Source organism: Microcaecilia unicolor, chromosome 7 (assembly GCF_901765095.1).
Source record: "Microcaecilia unicolor chromosome 7, aMicUni1.1, whole genome shotgun sequence".
In the NCBI taxonomy this organism is placed as follows: Eukaryota; Metazoa; Chordata; class Amphibia; order Gymnophiona; family Siphonopidae; genus Microcaecilia; species Microcaecilia unicolor.
Window position 1 is genome coordinate 25,256,148 of NC_044037.1, and position 16,634 is coordinate 25,272,781.

A 16,634-nucleotide genomic window follows, 5' to 3' on the forward strand; every position below is an offset into this window, starting at 1 on the left:
CAACTTTTGAAAATGTGTGAGCTGCAGTGGCAAGGCCAAAGGACATGGCCATGAATTGAAAATGATCTCCCAGGATCGCAAACCGGATAAATTTCCTGTGAGAAGCAAATTGGGATATGAAAATAAGTCTCCTTGAGGTCTAATGAGGTGAGAAATTCACCTTGTTGGACCGAAGCTATGACAGAACAAAGTGAAGCTCTCAGAGACTTGCTCACTCTTCTGATATCCAAAGCTAGGCAAAAAGTCTTCTTTCTTTGGGACAACAAAATAGGTTTGACCCGTGCTCCTCTCTGCTGGAGGAACAGGCTGAATGGCCCCAAGTCACCTGAAAGAGGCCAAGGTAGTTAGCACTGCCCAACTCTTTGCAAATCTGCAAGGGGACAGCATGAAACGATCTGCGAGCTTTGAAATTTTAGCTTGTAGCCATGGAGAATCTATCGAGGACCCACTGGACATAAGTAATAGTGGTCCACTCCTTTGTCACAGTGGGAAAGACGCCCACCTATGTCTATGTACAAGGAGTGAACCTTGACCCCGTCATCAAGAGGGATGAGAAGAGGAAGAGGTTCTTCCGGAAATGGAAAAGGGCTTCTTGCCTCCTCAAAAGGAAGACTGAGTGAAGAAAGCAAGGTTTTTGAGTGGAACCCTAGCCTTCCCTGGTCTGTATCTCCACGCTTATCGAAAATGAGACTTAACTGCCCAGAGATCTCCCAGATCGTTAATCTTGTAACAATCTTCTCCAAATCCGCATTAAACAATAGTTTCTCCAGAAAGGGCAACTTTACATGCTTTTGTCAAGATTGTACACACACTGGAAAATTGTTTGAAAATAAAGGATTACTAGAAGCTTTTGACTTCAATTTTTAGAGCGATCTCCTGGAACGGGACTCTTCCACCATCTCCTGTTTACCCAAAAGAAAAATGCACTGAGAACAAAACATCTAAAATATGCCATTTTCAAACTTGAAAAACGTCTTCTGTTCACCACTCGAATTTTGGACATTTTTAGCAAAATGTCCAAAATTGGACTTAGTTTTATTGAAAATGCCCCTCTACATTTTTGAAATGTAATTCTCCTTTAATTCTGAAAGTCCAGAATGTGTTATGTAGATCAGCAAAACAAATGCCTGTTTTAATGCATTTTTGAACTGTATTTTTTTTAGACAGCAGTAATGTGAAAACTGTACAAGAATATGAAGAATTTTACAAAACACTGTATGCATTATGAAAGTAAAACAATTACAAATAAAGCTAGGGGTGTAAAATTAAAGCATAGAGACAGGTGTGCTAACAATTTATTCTTAAAGAGGACACAATTATTAGCCTTACCAAGTCTATGTCCATCGTGTCAAAATCCATGCCTTCGTTGAGGTCCTCTATTCGTCCTTCTGAAGACATCATCACATCTTCAACAATTGGTTCCTCATCATCTTCCATTAAGCTTGTACCACGCCGACTGCACAAATGCACATTATTGTTTATGATTCATTAGTCCTGAAGCTAGATTATACACATGTACAGTACTCACACCAGGGTACCATGGTGTGCAGACATGTCACTGAGCTAAACTATTTGGTATCTGAGTAAATAATACAGCTGAAGACTTAACCTACCCCAACTAAGTTAGAAGAGGCTTGTTGACCTTTTCCTGATAAGCTCAACTACAAAACGCGCTGTACTAACATTGATACCAATTGTTGAGGTAGAAATCAGCTATTAAAACCTTCTTGAAAACAACTTCTGAATATTTTATACAAGGTAAAGTTATGTATCATACCTGATAATTTTCTTTCCCTTAATCATAGCCGATCAATCCATAGACTGGTGGGTTGTGTCCATCTACCAGCAGGTGGAGATAGAGAGCAATCTTTTGCCTCCCTATATGTGGTCATGTGCTGCCGGAAATTCCCCAGTATGTCGATATCAAAGCTCCATCCGCAGGACTCAGCACTTAGAGAATTACACCCACAAAGGGACACTCTGCCCAGCTCACCACCGCTGAAGCGGGGGAGGGGAAATATTCCAGCGCACCACTGCCGGGGCGGTGGGCGGGAAACCACACCCACCGACGTGGGGGAAACTGGCTTATCCTGCTACCGCAACCGCGGGAGGAGCTGGCTTACCCTAAGACCGCCGAAGCGGAAGGGATACAAAGCTACCCTACAGCCGCACGAAGCGGGAGCGAGCGCCGGCATAATTTAGTTATCAATCCAGCCACCGCCGAAACGGGGGGAGAGGAAGCAGCAGCTCACTGTAACACAAAATCGTCTCAACTCGAAGAGACTTCAATTGGAAGAACTTGAACACAAAGTCCTCGTGAACAGGAAATGAAGACTGAACTTGAACCTGAAATATAACCAGAACACAAACAATACAGATATCTGGGAGGGGCTATGGATTGATCGGCTATGATTAAGGGAAAGAAAATTATCAGGTATGATACATAATTTTACCTTCCCTATCATCAAGCTGATCAATCCATATACTGGTGGGATGTACCGAAGCAGTACTCACCCAGGGCGGGACATGGAAATCCCTGAACGCAACACTGAAGCCCCAAACTGGGTCTCGGCCCGAGCAGCCACATCCAAGCGGTAATGTCGTGAGAAGGTATGAGCCGACGACCAAGTAGCCGCTCTGCAAATCTCTTCCAAGGAGACAGATTTGGACTCCGCCATCGAGGCCGCTTGTGCTCTAGTAGAGTACGCCTTCAGCTGAATAGGCGGAAGTTTCCCTGCCGCCACATAAGCTGACGCGATCGTCTCCTTGACCCAACGTGCCACCGTAGGCTTAGATGCCTGCAGACCCTTACGAGGGCCTGCGAACAGCACGAACAGATGATCCGACTTCCGGAAATCATTGGTCACTTCCAAGTATCTGATGATGACCCGTCTAACATCCAGGTATTTGAGCGCAGGGTACTCCTCTGGGTAATCCTCCCTACGAAAGGAGGGTAGGTAAAAGCTGCTGATTCACATGGATTCGAGAAACAATCTTGGGCAGGAAGGAAGGCACTGGGTGAATCGATACTCCTGCCTCAGTGAATCGCAGGAACGGTTCTCTACACGAGAGCGCCTGGAGCTCGGAAACTCTTCTGGCTGATGTGATGGCCACCAGGAAGACTGCTTTCAATGTCAGGTCCTTCAGCGATGCCCTTGGCAAGGGCTTGAAGGGCGGCTTCTGCAAGGTCCGTAACACCAGATTGAGATTCCACGTAGGCACTATCGAGTGCAGAGGGGGGCGCAGGTGATTAACTCCTTTGAAAAAGCGTACCACATCCGGCTTTGAAGCCAGGGAAGCCCCCTTCAGACGACCCCTGAGGCAAGTTAGAGCCGCCACCTGGACTTTCAGCGAACTGAGCGACAGGCCTTTCTCCAGCCCCTCTTGCAGGAACGCCAACACTGAAGATATTGGAGCAGTGAAGGGCGATACAGAGCCTGCTTCGCACCACGATGCAAAGGTACGCCAAACCCTGGCGTAAGTGGTGGATGTAGAGCGCTTCCTCGCTCTCAGCATAGTGGCAATGACCTTGTCTGAGAAGCCCTTCTTCCTCAGCTGCTTTCGCTCAAGAGCTAGGCCATAAGACCAAAGGGGGAGGTATCCTCCATCACCACGGGACCCTGATGTAAGAGGCCCCGCTCCGCTGGCAGCCGCAGAGGGCCGTCCACCGAGAGTCTGACTAAGTCCGCATACCAGGGACGTCTGGGCCAATCCGGACCCACCAGGATCACCCGGCCCGGATGCTTTGCCACCCGGCCTAGCACCATGCCCAACATGGGCCAGGGCGAGAACACGTAGAGAAGTTCCTGTGCCGGCCACTGCTGGAGAAGAGCATCGACTCCCAGAGATCGAGGGTCCTGTCCTCTGCTGAAAAAACGTGGCACTTGGCAATTGGTCGAGGACGCCATCAGATCCAGGCTCGGCCGGCCCCAGCGTTTCGTGATGTTCAAGAACGCCCGAGCAGACAGTTGCCACTCTCCGGGATCCAAGGTATGGCGACTGAGAAAGTCCGCCTTGACATTCATGACTCCCGCAATGTGGACCGCCGACAGCTGTTCCAGATTCGCTTCCGCCCACAGGCATAGCTTCATGGCCTCCTTGGCTAGAGGGGCGCTCCTGGTACCTCCCTGGCCATTGACATAGGCCACGGCCGTGGCATTGTCCGACAGGACCCGTACAGGCCTCAGCACCAGTACCGGGAGAAACTCTAGAAGCGCCAACCGAATGGCTCGGAGCTCCAGGAGGTTGATGGACCATTTCGTCTCTGCAGGAGACCAGAGCCCCTGCGCTGTCCGTCCCAGGCAGTGGGCTCCCCAGCCCGTCAAGCAGGCGTCCGTCGTGACGACAACTCGCGCCGGGGTTGTAAGAGGCATTCCTGCGGACAGCTTGCCTGGCCTCAGCCACCAGCTCAGCGCCTTTCGCACCGCTGGATCCAAAGGAAGGCGTACGGCGTAATCCTCCGAGACTGGAGTCCACCGCCGCAGAAGAGAGAGCTGTAGTGGTCTCATATGAGCCCTGGCCCAGGGCACTACTTCCATCGTGGCCGTGAAGGAGCCCAACAGCTGCACATAGTCCCAAGCTCGAAGAGTAGAGGAGGCTAGGAACTGGCCCACCCGGGTCCGAAGCTTGACGCTCCGGTTGTCCGGCAGGAACACTCTGCCCACTTGGGTGTTGAATCGAACTCCCAGATACTCCAGGGACTGAGTCGGGCGCAGCTGGCTTTTCTCCCAGTTGATGATCCATCCCAGGGAGCTCAGAAGAGCAACGACCCTGTCTGTAGCTCTCCCGCACTCCGAATAGGAAGGGGCTCGGATCAACCAGTCGTCCAGATAGGGATGGACTTGCACTCCCTCCTTGCGGAGGAAGGCCGCGATGACCACCATTACTTTGGAGAAGGTCCATGGAACCGTAGCCAACCCGAATGTGAGGGCTCTGAACTGGAAGTGTCAGCCCAGCACTGCAAAGTGCAGAAAGCGCTGATGAGGCGGCCAGATGGGAATATGTAGGTAAGCTTCCTTGATGTCCAGGGAGGCCAGAAATTCTCCCTTTTTCACCGCAGCTATTACGGAGCGGAGGGTCTCCATCCGGAAGTGCCGAACTTACAAGGCCTGATTGACTCCCTTGAGGTCGAGAATAGGCCGAGCAGATCCTTCTTTCTTTGGCACCACAAAGTAAATGGAGTAGCGCCCCTTGCCAAGCTGATGTACTGGCACCGGGACCACCGCGCCCAGGCGGATCAGGTTGCTCAAAGTCTGCTGCACGGCAGCTGCTTTGACCTGAGACTTGCAAGGAGAGTTTACAAACCCGTCTCTTAGGGGTCGGCAGAACTCTAGCTTGTAGCCGTCTCTGATGACTTCCAGAACCCAAGCGTCTGAAGTTGCCCTGGTCCACTCGCCCAGAAACGAGGACAACCTTCCTCCTATCTGCACTGGGCAATGGACCAGGTCCCCGTCATTGGGTACGCGACCCTGGGGGTGGGCCAGAGGACGAACCTCCGGGACGGCGGTCCCTACGAAAGGAATGCTGCTTGGGGGAGAAGTTCCGTTTGAATGAAGCAGAGGCAGAGGAGGCCGACTTGCCCGGGCGATACCGACAGGTTTCCTGGAATCGGCCCTTACAGGAACCAGGACGGGCACTGCCGGCCCGAGTCCTGACCTCCGGCAACCTCTTGCCCTTGGACGTGCCGAGCTCCGTCACGATCTTGTCCAGCTCGTCCCCAAAGAGCAGCTTGCCTTTAAAAGGCAACTTGGCTAGGCGAGATTTAGAGGCATGGTCAGCAGACCAGTGCTTAAGCCAGAGCCACCGCCGCGCAGAGACTGTCTGAGCCATGCCCTTGGCCGAGGCTCTCAAAACATCATACAGCAAGTCTGCCAAGTAGAAAACATCATACAGCAAGTCTGCCAAGTAGGCCAAATCCGACTCCAGGGTCGGCCATCCTCCAGGAAGGGTCCGAGGGGGAAGCCCGCTGCAAAACAGTCAGGCACGCCCTAGCCACGTAGGAGCCGCAAACCGAGGCTTGCAAACTCAGAGCGGCCGCCTCAAAGGACGACTTTAAGGCCGACTCCATTCGGCGTCCTTCAGGGCAGTGCCACCTTCCACCGGCAGCGCCGTCTTCTTAGTCACGGCAGTGATTAAGGCATCTACCGTGGACCAGACAAATGCTTCCCGTTCCCCCTCAGGAAAGGGGTACAGACGGGACATAGCCCTGGCTACTTTCAGGCTCACCTCAGGGGCATCCCATTGCACTGAAATTAAGGTCTGCATGGCTTCATTAACGTGGAAGGTTCTAGACGGGCGCTTCGTTCCCAGCATAATGGCGGAGCCAGTAGAGGCTGAGAGACAGCCTTCCTCCGGAGAGGCAATCTTCAAAATGCTCATGGCCTGCACAAGCAGGTTGGGCAAATCCTCTGAGCGAAAAAGCCGCGCTGCAGAGGGGTCATCCGCTCCATCCGAGCGAGGATCAGTCTCTTCCATCGATTCCACTAAGGATCTCTGGGAGAACTCAGACTCGCTGCCGTCATCCACATCAGAGGAGACCGAGTCCCCCGAGGGTGGAAGATCCACCCGAGGGCGCTTAAGCATAGAGGCCTCATCACCCCGATCAGAGAGGTGAGCAGGGGCAGTGTTCTGCATAAGAAAGGCCTGATGCAGCAGCAAAATGAACTCAGGGGAGAAACCCCCCAGTCTGTGCATTTCTGCAGCCTGTGCCGTGGCCCTAGAGGCGCCCTCTATCTGCGCTCCCAGTAGCGGGGGAGAGGCGTGTTGCGCGTCCAAAATGGCGTCCGGCGTGAAACTCCGAGAAGTTGCTGCGCGGGAAGAAGGGCGTTTTAATTTCGCCAACTTCTTACTGTCGCCCGATTCAAGGGCGACCAAGCTGTTAACGTCCCCCATCTTGAGGGCGGCCCAAGAAGAAGCCGACCGAGCCGCGTGGCCAGTCACGACCGGGAGGGCGACCAGCGGGGGGTGGGCGCCTAAGGCGGGAAAGGCTGCCGCGCCGGAGGAAAAACCTGTGAACTCTTCCGGCTCCGAAAGGGCGCCCAAAAAGGGCAACTCTACCTTCGATTCCCCCCGCTTCCCCGCTAGGCGCGCGAACGCGTTCCGGGGAGCGTCTTTTCGCGCCCTTGCCATCCAAGGCCATAGCCACGTGGAGATCGTTCAGGGAAACCCCTGCCCGCTAGTAAAAGGTAAAAATTACCTGCTTCTTGCTCCGAGCAGCGACGACTTGTTCCAGTGAGCAGCTGCAAATGGACGTCCTTTTTGAACGTTAAAAACGTCCTTTTTGAACGTAAAAAAAATTTTTTTTTTTTTTTTGTTTACAGAGCCAGCGGGAGGGGGGAAAAAAGGAGGGACCTGGCACCACCAGGTTTGCACTTGCTCACGAAGAGCCCTCAACCCCAGGTACTCAACAAAACCTAAACAATTAGGCTTGGAGACCTAGCCAGAGCTGCTGCTGTGTGACCACACACCTGCTGAGATAGAGAACATAATGGGGATTTCCGGCAGCACATGACCACATGTAGGGAGGCAAAAGATTGCTCTCTATCTCCACCTGCTGGTAGATGGACACAACCAACCAGTCTATGGATTGATCGGCTTGATGATAGGGAACCTTCATTTGACTTAGTGCACCAATGTCACAGGTACCATACATGTATTCAGATGAAAATATAAACAATCTACTCCTCTGAGAGCAGAGCCACAGGGAGAACTGATAAGCAGAAAATAAGCAGCAGATAAATGAAGCATGAGCTATGCTTACATAGAATATAGACTAATTTAGTATCCAATTTTACTGCAATCTTTCTTTCCAAGCCAACATACGTGCTTCAAGTTAAAGAATTTCTGACACTGCATAGCCATTAAAAAGTCTTGTTGGAGTTGTTATTAATTGTAGATAAAATGTATCAAACTGAAAATTAAGGTTAGCTAACTGTATTTTTTTCTTTAATAAATGAGGTAATGCAATTTACAAGCTAAATCCCTTGAACGTAAGGACCAGTCACAAGTACATTGCTAATCAATAACTTGTGCTCATCACTGCTTTCAAATCTTTTCTATTTATTTTTGAAGAAAAACTCACTTCTAAAGTTCAGAGCTCCATCTGGTGGCTCACATTAAAAGTGAATCTTCCATCATTAATGCACTAAAGGGCTCTTTTACAAAAGGCACACTAGTGTTTTTAGCATGTACTAAACGTTACAGTCGCCCAAATATTTCTACAGGTGTCTAATGTTTAGCGCGCCCTAAAACCGCTACTGCACCTTTGTAAAAGGATCCCTAAATTTGTAAGAAACTAAACTTACACTAGTAATATTAAAATGGCATTACAATAATCTGTCTTAAGTGTGGTTGAGGGAAGGGAATAGAAAAACATTTTAAACAAACAAAATGCATAGTCAACAGCTCAGTGTAAAAAAAAATAAAAGACATGACAGAAACATGATTTTTTTTTAGTTCGAACAAGTACCACATACACACTAAGTGCCATTTACATAACTAAATATCACAGCACAAACAAACCTTATGACAATATACAAAGGACATAAAGCCAGCTGAATAATTCAACAAGAAATTTTAAAGCAATGGTGCCAGAATCCTCCCATTTGACACAATCTAATGAAGCTACAGTGGTATGAAATATTTTACCCCCCCCCCCCCCCCAAATCTTGATTTCACTTATTATTGCATATGTGTTAACCTGAATGTTTTCTGATCTTAAGTTTTAAAATTATTTTATTTCTACAAGGAACAAGGTTATCCAAAACCCATATTGCCCATGTGAAAAAGTAACTCTCTCTTAATCAATTGATCAAATTGATAATTAGATTCAGCTGACTGAACACAGCCAGTCTTATTGAATCTAAACCTCACTCTATATTGAACCTTACCATGAAAGTGAAGTAGTCACAACAAAGTTACTACAAGAATGCTGTGCCATGATCAAAGGAAATTCCAGAAGACATGAGACAAAGTTGATAAACTATATCAGTTTAGAAAGGGTTACAGAGTGTGATAAGTATGAGGCTGTCCTATCCGGGGTAGGCCACTAGAGGACGCTAGTAGAACAGGTGGAGGTCGCTAGGACCGGGGAGAACCCTGGGATGTCCACAGGTGTAGGAGATTATGGGCTGGGTCCTGTGTAGCTAATTAACTGCTTTATACCCCACCTGAGTTGTGAAAGGAAGAGAAGTGAGCTAGCAGCAGAAGAAGAGAGATCCCCCTGGAAGATACTGGCTAAAGACTTGTGGTGGACTGTGTGTCCAAAGGAGATCAGCAGGCTGAAAATCCTGGGGTAAGAAGTCCCTAAAGCATTAGTGTTGGACTGTGTGTCCTCAGTACTTATAGGAACTGTGTGTTCAAAGAAGGAAGGACTGTGTGGCCCAGTACTGAGAGAAGCAGGCTGCAAAGCCTGGGGTTAAAAGTCCCCAAAGTATTGAAGTTAGTACTGAGCCCGTGTATCTGTGTGGGGAGGCTCAGTGTGAAGACCTATGAAAGTATAAAGTATTAAGCTAGAAGAAGTGTGCCCAGGGGCTGGAATAAAGAGTTGCGTGAGAAATATGCTGTGGGTGAGACCTGTCTAATTTGCTTAGTGAGAACCAGGTCACCCTGAGTGAGAAGGGGTAGCACACTAATCTGCATAAGATCTGCATATTGAGAACCAGGTCACCCTGAGTGAGAAGGGGGATATCACAAGAGCTATTTCTACAGTTCTTGGACACCACCAAACCACAGTGAGACCCATTATCTCCAAATGGAGAAGACTTGGTAACAACTAATATGGAAAGTCTCAAAACTTTCCAGATCATTCAAAGAACTGCAGGCCTCTCTAGCCTCAGCTAAGGTCACTGTTCACAACTCCATAATAAAACTAGGCAAAAATTGGATTCATGGGATTGTATTAAGGCAGAAACTGCTTCTATCCCATGCTCATATCACATTTGCAGAAACACACCTGAAGATCCACAAGCCTTTTGGGATAATGTTCTTTGGACAATGTGAAACACTGTGGACAAAACAGGTCCCATTATGTCTGATGTAAAACAAATACAGCATTCCACAGTAAGAAAATCATACCAACAGTTAAACATAGTGTGGTAGTGTGATGGTGTGAGGATGCTTTGCTGTCTCAGAGCCTGAAAAACCTGCCATTGTTGAAGGAACCATGAATTCTGCACTGTAACAGAAAATTCTTAAGGACATCATCTGGTCATCTTTCCAAGAGCTGAAGTGTAGTTGGATAATGCAGCAAGATAATGATCCAAAACACAAAAACAAGTCTACATCTGAATGGCTGAGGAGAAACAAAATTAAAGTTTTGGACTGGCCTAGTGAAAGCCCAGAATTGAAACCAATGGAGATGCTGCAGCAGGACCTGAAAGGAGTAGTTCATGCATGATGTGATGTATGAGACACCCTCCTAGTCTTCCTGTTGTCTCTTCATAACTAATTCCATGTAATTACTATAAGAAGCATTGGAGCCGACTCTGTGGGTGCTGTGGGTGCTTGAGCACCCCCAATATTGAGAAAATTCCTTGTATGTGTCCAGGGAGGGGTCATTTCCATTGGGCTTAGCACCCCCAATAATTTTGAAAAGTTGGCTCCTATGATAGCAGGAGAGGGGCAAGCATAATTACCAAGAGGGTAGATTCCCCAGGTTATAAACCCTTCCCAGTAGTGCTTAGTGAGGTCTTTCTTAGGACAGACAAAGGACCCTGGAAGGGGGAAAACCTGGCATGGCCTAAGGGAGGTGCTTCACACCTGTAATGCTTTCCTGGAAGGAAAGGAGTCAATCCTCAAGAACATGCCAGGAATTGATCCAGCCTTTGCTCCTGACTCAGTAAGCAGTATACCCTGGGAGCCAAAGTGATGCGTGGAAATGGGTGGGACCATTTCTCTCCGGGAAGACACAGAGGTAAAAAAAACCTGCCATGACCAAGACAGAGGGGAGGAAAGGATAGAGGAGGAGAAGGACAGCAACCTGCTTGAGGGCAGGGAGTAAATGGGCTACCTAAACCAGGGCATAAAGGACCCTAAAGTTAATGTAGTACTTGGTAAGTGAGAGAGGGGGAAAGAACTGGTGTTGTCCTCACTGGGGAAATGTTACTGACCTGCCTGGAGAGAAAGAGGGGGGGCCAGGGTCAGCCATATGAAGGGTGCAGAGACTCTCTGAGTAGTCCTAGCCTGTGGCTGGAAGAAAGAATGAGTGTCCAGTCCTCACTGGGGAAATGTTACTGACCTGCCTGAAGACAGAGAGAGAGAGAGAGAGAGAGAGGGAGGGTCAGGGTCAGCCATATGAAGGGTGCAGAGACTCTCTGAGTAGTCCTAGCCTGTGGCTGGAAGAAAGAATTGGTGTCCACTCCTCACTGGGGAAATACTATTGACCTGCCTGAACAGACAGAGGTGGTCAAGGTCAGACATGTGAATGGTGCAGAGACTGTGACTGAGCAGTCCAAGCCTACGGCTTGGATCAGATGGGGAATTAACCTGGTCACAGAGGTTCATTAAGGGGCATAGCTCTAGGCTGTGTCCTGTAATCACTGGTTCAAAATTATGAGAAACTTAGGAACTGTTATGGACTTAACAAGCAAACTGGGTTAGGGAAGAAAAGAGAAACCCTTCCGGTACAGTTTTTGCATGCATTCTTTTTGGGTTGATTTTTCCTTTGAATCCTGAAGCACATGTCAGGGGGACTTATGCTGTGTTTTGAACACTGAATTTTGCTAATGGAATATAATTCTGTGTGCCGAATAAAAGCTATTTACATTTTGGAACCTGGTTTATTTATTTATTTGGATTTACTTACTGCCTTTTTGAAGGAATTCACTCAAGGCGATGTACAGTAAGTATAGATCAAACATGAGCAATAAACAATTACAGCAGTAAAAATATTCAAAAACAATATAAAGTATGGCATGGTATACTACTTACAATGTCAACACAATACGTAATATTACATGATAATTGATAGTGAAGGATAAAGCAAAGATGTAACATATAGACAGGTAAGGAAGTAGGAAGAGTTAGAAAATAAGGTGATTGAGTTAAAGAAAGTTGCACATGAGGTCAGAGAAATGGTTAAATATTATCTCAGCTAGGGTAGGAGTGGATAAATGTGTCCTGCTGTATTACATGCTTAGTGAGATATATTGCTGTGCGAGTGTCTGAGCTGGGGAGTGGAAAGCCTGGACCAAAGCGGGAGCTGGATCAGGGGGGTTTTTCCTGACCTCTTCCAAGGAAAGTGTAAGAGGGAGCAGATCTGGTGACAGACTGCCACAACCTGGTAGACATTACAAAGAAAACCAAAGAATGTGTCTGAAATTAAAGCATATTGCCATACTAGGACAGACCAAAGGTCCATCAAGCCCAGCATCTTGTTTCAATAGTAGTCAATCCAGGTCACACGCACCTAGCAAGATCCAAAACAGTAAAACCGATTTTATGCTGCTTATCCTAGAAATAAGCAGTGCCTTTTTCCAAGTTCATTTTAATAATGGCTTATGGAATTTTCTTTTAGGAAATTATCAAAATCTTTTTAAAATTCCAGCTAACTTCTTTTAACACATTCTCCAGAAACAAATTCCATTATATGTTGAGTGAAGAAATATTTTCTTCGATTTGTTTTAAATGTACTTCTTAGTAGCTTCACTACGTGCCACCTAGTCAGTGGTGTGCTGGAGCCGGCTTGCTCCGGCTCGCAAGAGCTGCTTGTTAAGTTTTGACAGCTCTTGCAAGCCGGTTGTTTTTCGGGGCGAGCCGGCTCCATTACACGAGGTAAGCATGGCAGGAGGGCGCCATCACAGGCCATGCTTACCTCCCCCTCCTGCTCCCAAACATGTCCAGCGATTGTCCTTCGCCCCACCCTCCACTCCCGCTCCCATCCATCTTTTTTATTACCTCTGTTGAAGCGCCGTGTTATTTAAAGCCCTGCTGCCCGTCTCTAGCCTTCCCTGTTTGCTTCTGATGAGTTCATGCCCTCTGACAGGGAGGGCAGGGGAGGGAGAAGAATCACTGGACATGGATGGGTAGAGGGGGGCAGGGGAGAGAAGACAACTGCTGGGCATGGATGGGTAGAGGGGTGCAGGGGAGAGAAGACAATTGCTGAGCATGGAGGGCAGGGGAGAGAAGACAACTGCTGGGCATGGATGGGTAGGGGGGGCAGGGGAGAGAAGAGAATTGCTGGGTATGGATGCATAGAGGGGGGCAGGAGAGAAAGGAGAGTTTCAGGACATGGATGGAGGGGAGGGCAAGAGAAATTCTGGACATGGATGGAGGGGAGGGGAGAGAGAAGAAATGCTGGACATGGAAGGAAGATAGAGGAAGGAGATTAGATGAGGGAAAAGGAAGTGAAAAGAGAAACTGCACATGGATGGAGAAAATAGGCAGAAGCTGGATCCACTGTACAGTCAAGTCTGCGGAGGAATAGAAATGAAGAAGAGAGGAGGAAAGAAAAGAAATAAATGGAAAGGAAGCCCTGGAAACGGAGTCAAGGGAACAGATAGAGAGCAACAGAATCAGACACTGGGCCAGCATGATCAGAGAAACAAAGTCACCAGACAACAAAGGTAGAAAAAAATAATTTTATTTTCATTATAGTGTTTGGAATATGTCCACTTTGAGAATCAGGTGCTGATTTATGGCATTTTATCACATATTAAACATGAATTAGATTGGAATCTGGGATCATTTAATTTTTTTTCCCTGGAGAGAGTAATGCATTGCCCCCCCCCCCCCCCCCCCGGCTATAGCCAGCTCTGCAATTTGGAGGGGGGCGCAGAGGTGGATAGGGCGGTGCCGAGGTGGACCGGGGAGAGAGCCTGTTAAAAATTTACCAGCACACCACTGCCCCTAGTCCAAGTATTTTTGGAAAGAGTAAACAAGTGATTCTGCAAAGACGCTGTTCTGCAAAGAACAGTAGGCTAAGATTTCTCAACTGTGATGTGAAAGCAAAGTTATGCACCTGTAGCAGATGTTCTCCGAGGACAGCAGGATGTTTATTCTGGCTGATGGGTGGTGTCAACGACAAAACCCCAGAACAGATGTTCTGCACAGATCTATTTTCTAGAAGCCTGTGGACGTGGCCTGTCATGTATGCAGGACCAGGTCAGTCTATTACAATAGCTGACAGAATGGAGACCAATGGCAAAATGGAATCACAAAGCCACCAGTTCATGCTGTGCAAAGCCCGGGGCAACCACTGAAGGCACCGTTGATACTCCTGGGACACCGGCGACCACTTGCTCAGTAGAGAGTGTGCCCTCGCCCATGGTAGTGGCTGCCATAGAGCACAACACCTAAATGTAGTCCCAGGCCTGGGGAATCGACAACCTTAGTAAATTGAGTACCCGTACCCGAGTCTGAAGCTTGATCCTCCTGCCTTCTGGCAAGAAAACCCTGCACCGTGTCAAACTTGACACCCACAAAGTCCGAAGTCTGAGACAGAACCAGGTGACTCTCTGGAAAATTGACCACCCAGCCCAAAGACTGTAGCAGCACAAGGACTCGGTCGGTGGCCCTGTGTCTCTTCTGTGTCAATTCCGCTCAGATTATCCAGTCATCGAGATAAGAATGTACCCTGATCCCTTCCTTCTGCAGGAACGCCGCCACCACCATGACCTTAGAGAAGGTGCAGGGAGCAGTACAGAGGCCAAAAGGGAGGACCTGAAATTTAAAATGGTGGTCCAGAACTGCAAAACACAGGTACTTCTGATGAAGGGGGGGGGGGGGGGGGGGGGGGGGGGGGCGGGGGCAAATAGGACTATGCAAATAAGCATCCTTGAAATCCAGCGCAGCCAAAAATTCTCCTGGCTGCATCGCCGCCACCACAGACCGCAGTGTCTCCATGTGAAAATGCCGGAACTTCAGAAATTGGTTTATGTTCCGGAGATAGAGAACTGGACAGAAGGAGCCCCCTTTTCAGGGCACCACAAAATAAATGGAATCCCGACCCATTCGAGCCTCAAAGCAGGGCACAGGCACCACTGCCCCTAGGCCCATCAGAGACTGCAACATGGCCTTGACTGCTTCTTGTTTGGAAGCAGTGGCACACTGGGTCTCCAAGAAAGCATCGCCCACAGGAGAAGACAATTCTAGCCTGTAACCATCTCTGGCAATATCCAAGACCCACTGAGGTAATTTTGGCACATTCTTCATAGAAGACAGTCAGCTGACCCCCCATATCCTGGTCACCAAACAGCAGACCAGCACCCCATCATTGGATGGAGCATGCTCCAGTCCCTTATCGCGCAATAGTGCTCAAGGTCCACTTATCCCCTAGAAAGGAGGAACACTGCTGTAACCTGGAGCGTGGGAAAGCCACTGACACTCAGCCTGGACGGTACCACTGGGCCTCCTGAAGACGGGGCCTAGAAGTGCCCAACCACTGTGCAAACTTGGTTCTATGCTCAGAAAGTTGCCGAGATTTGGAGTCACCCAAATCCTTCACAATCTTCTCCCGATCCTCTCTGAAGAGTAGCTTACCGTGTGCTGTTCCTGCTCCAGAGCCTGTTGCAACCAGCTAAGGCACGCTTTGGCTGCGTAAGAGCTACAGATAAAGGCCTGCAGAGCCAGCGCGGACACCTCAAGAAAGCCTCCAGACGCCAATCCTTTGTGTCTTTCAGCGCCACCCATCACGCCACCGGAAAGGTAGTCTTTTTGGTAACTGCCGTCACCAAAGCGTCTACTGAGGAAGGACAAACTTGTCCGCCTGGTCCGCACCAACCCAATAAAGGCGAGCCATTGCCTTCGCCACCATCAAGCCCCCATCAAAGTCAGACCACTGAGCCATAAAGCGAATGCTACATACCTGTAGAAGGTATTCTCCGAGGACAGCAGGCTGATTGTTCTCACTGATGGGTGACGTCCACGGCAGCCCCTCCAATCGGAAACTTCACTAGCAAAGTCCTTTGCTAGCCCTCGCGCGCCCGCGCGCACCGCGCATGCGCGGCCGTCTTCCCGCCCGAAACCGGCTCGAGCCGGCCAGTCCAGTATGTAGCAAGACAATACACTTCAAGGGAAGACACAACTCCAAAGGGGAGGCGGGCGGGTTTGTGAGAACAATCAGCCTGCTGTCCTCGGAGAATACCTTCTACAGGTATGTAGCATTCGCTTTCTCCGAGGACAAGCAGGCTGCTTGTTCTCACTGATGGGGTATCCCTAGCCCCCAGGCTCACTCAAAACAACAACATTGGTCAATTGGGCCTCGCAACGGCGAGGACATAACTGAGATTGACCTAAAAAATTTACCAACTAACTGAGAGTGTAGCCTGGAACAGAACAAACAGGGCCCTCGGGGGGTGGAGTTGGATCCTAAAGCCCAAACAGGTTCTGAAGAACTGACTGCCCGAACCGACTGTCACGTCGGGTATCCTGCTGCAGACAGTAATGAGATGTGAATGTGTGGACAGATGACCACGTCGCAGCTTTGCAAATTTCCTCCATGGTGGCTGACTTCAAGTGGGCTACCGACGCTGCCATGGCTCTAACATTATGAGCCGTGACATGACCCTCAAGAGCCAGCCCAGCCTGGGCGTAAGTGAAGGAAATGCAATCTGCTAGCCAATTGGATATGGTGCGTTTCCCTACAGCCACTCCCCTCTTGTTGGGATCAAAAGAAACAAACAATTGGGCGGACTGTC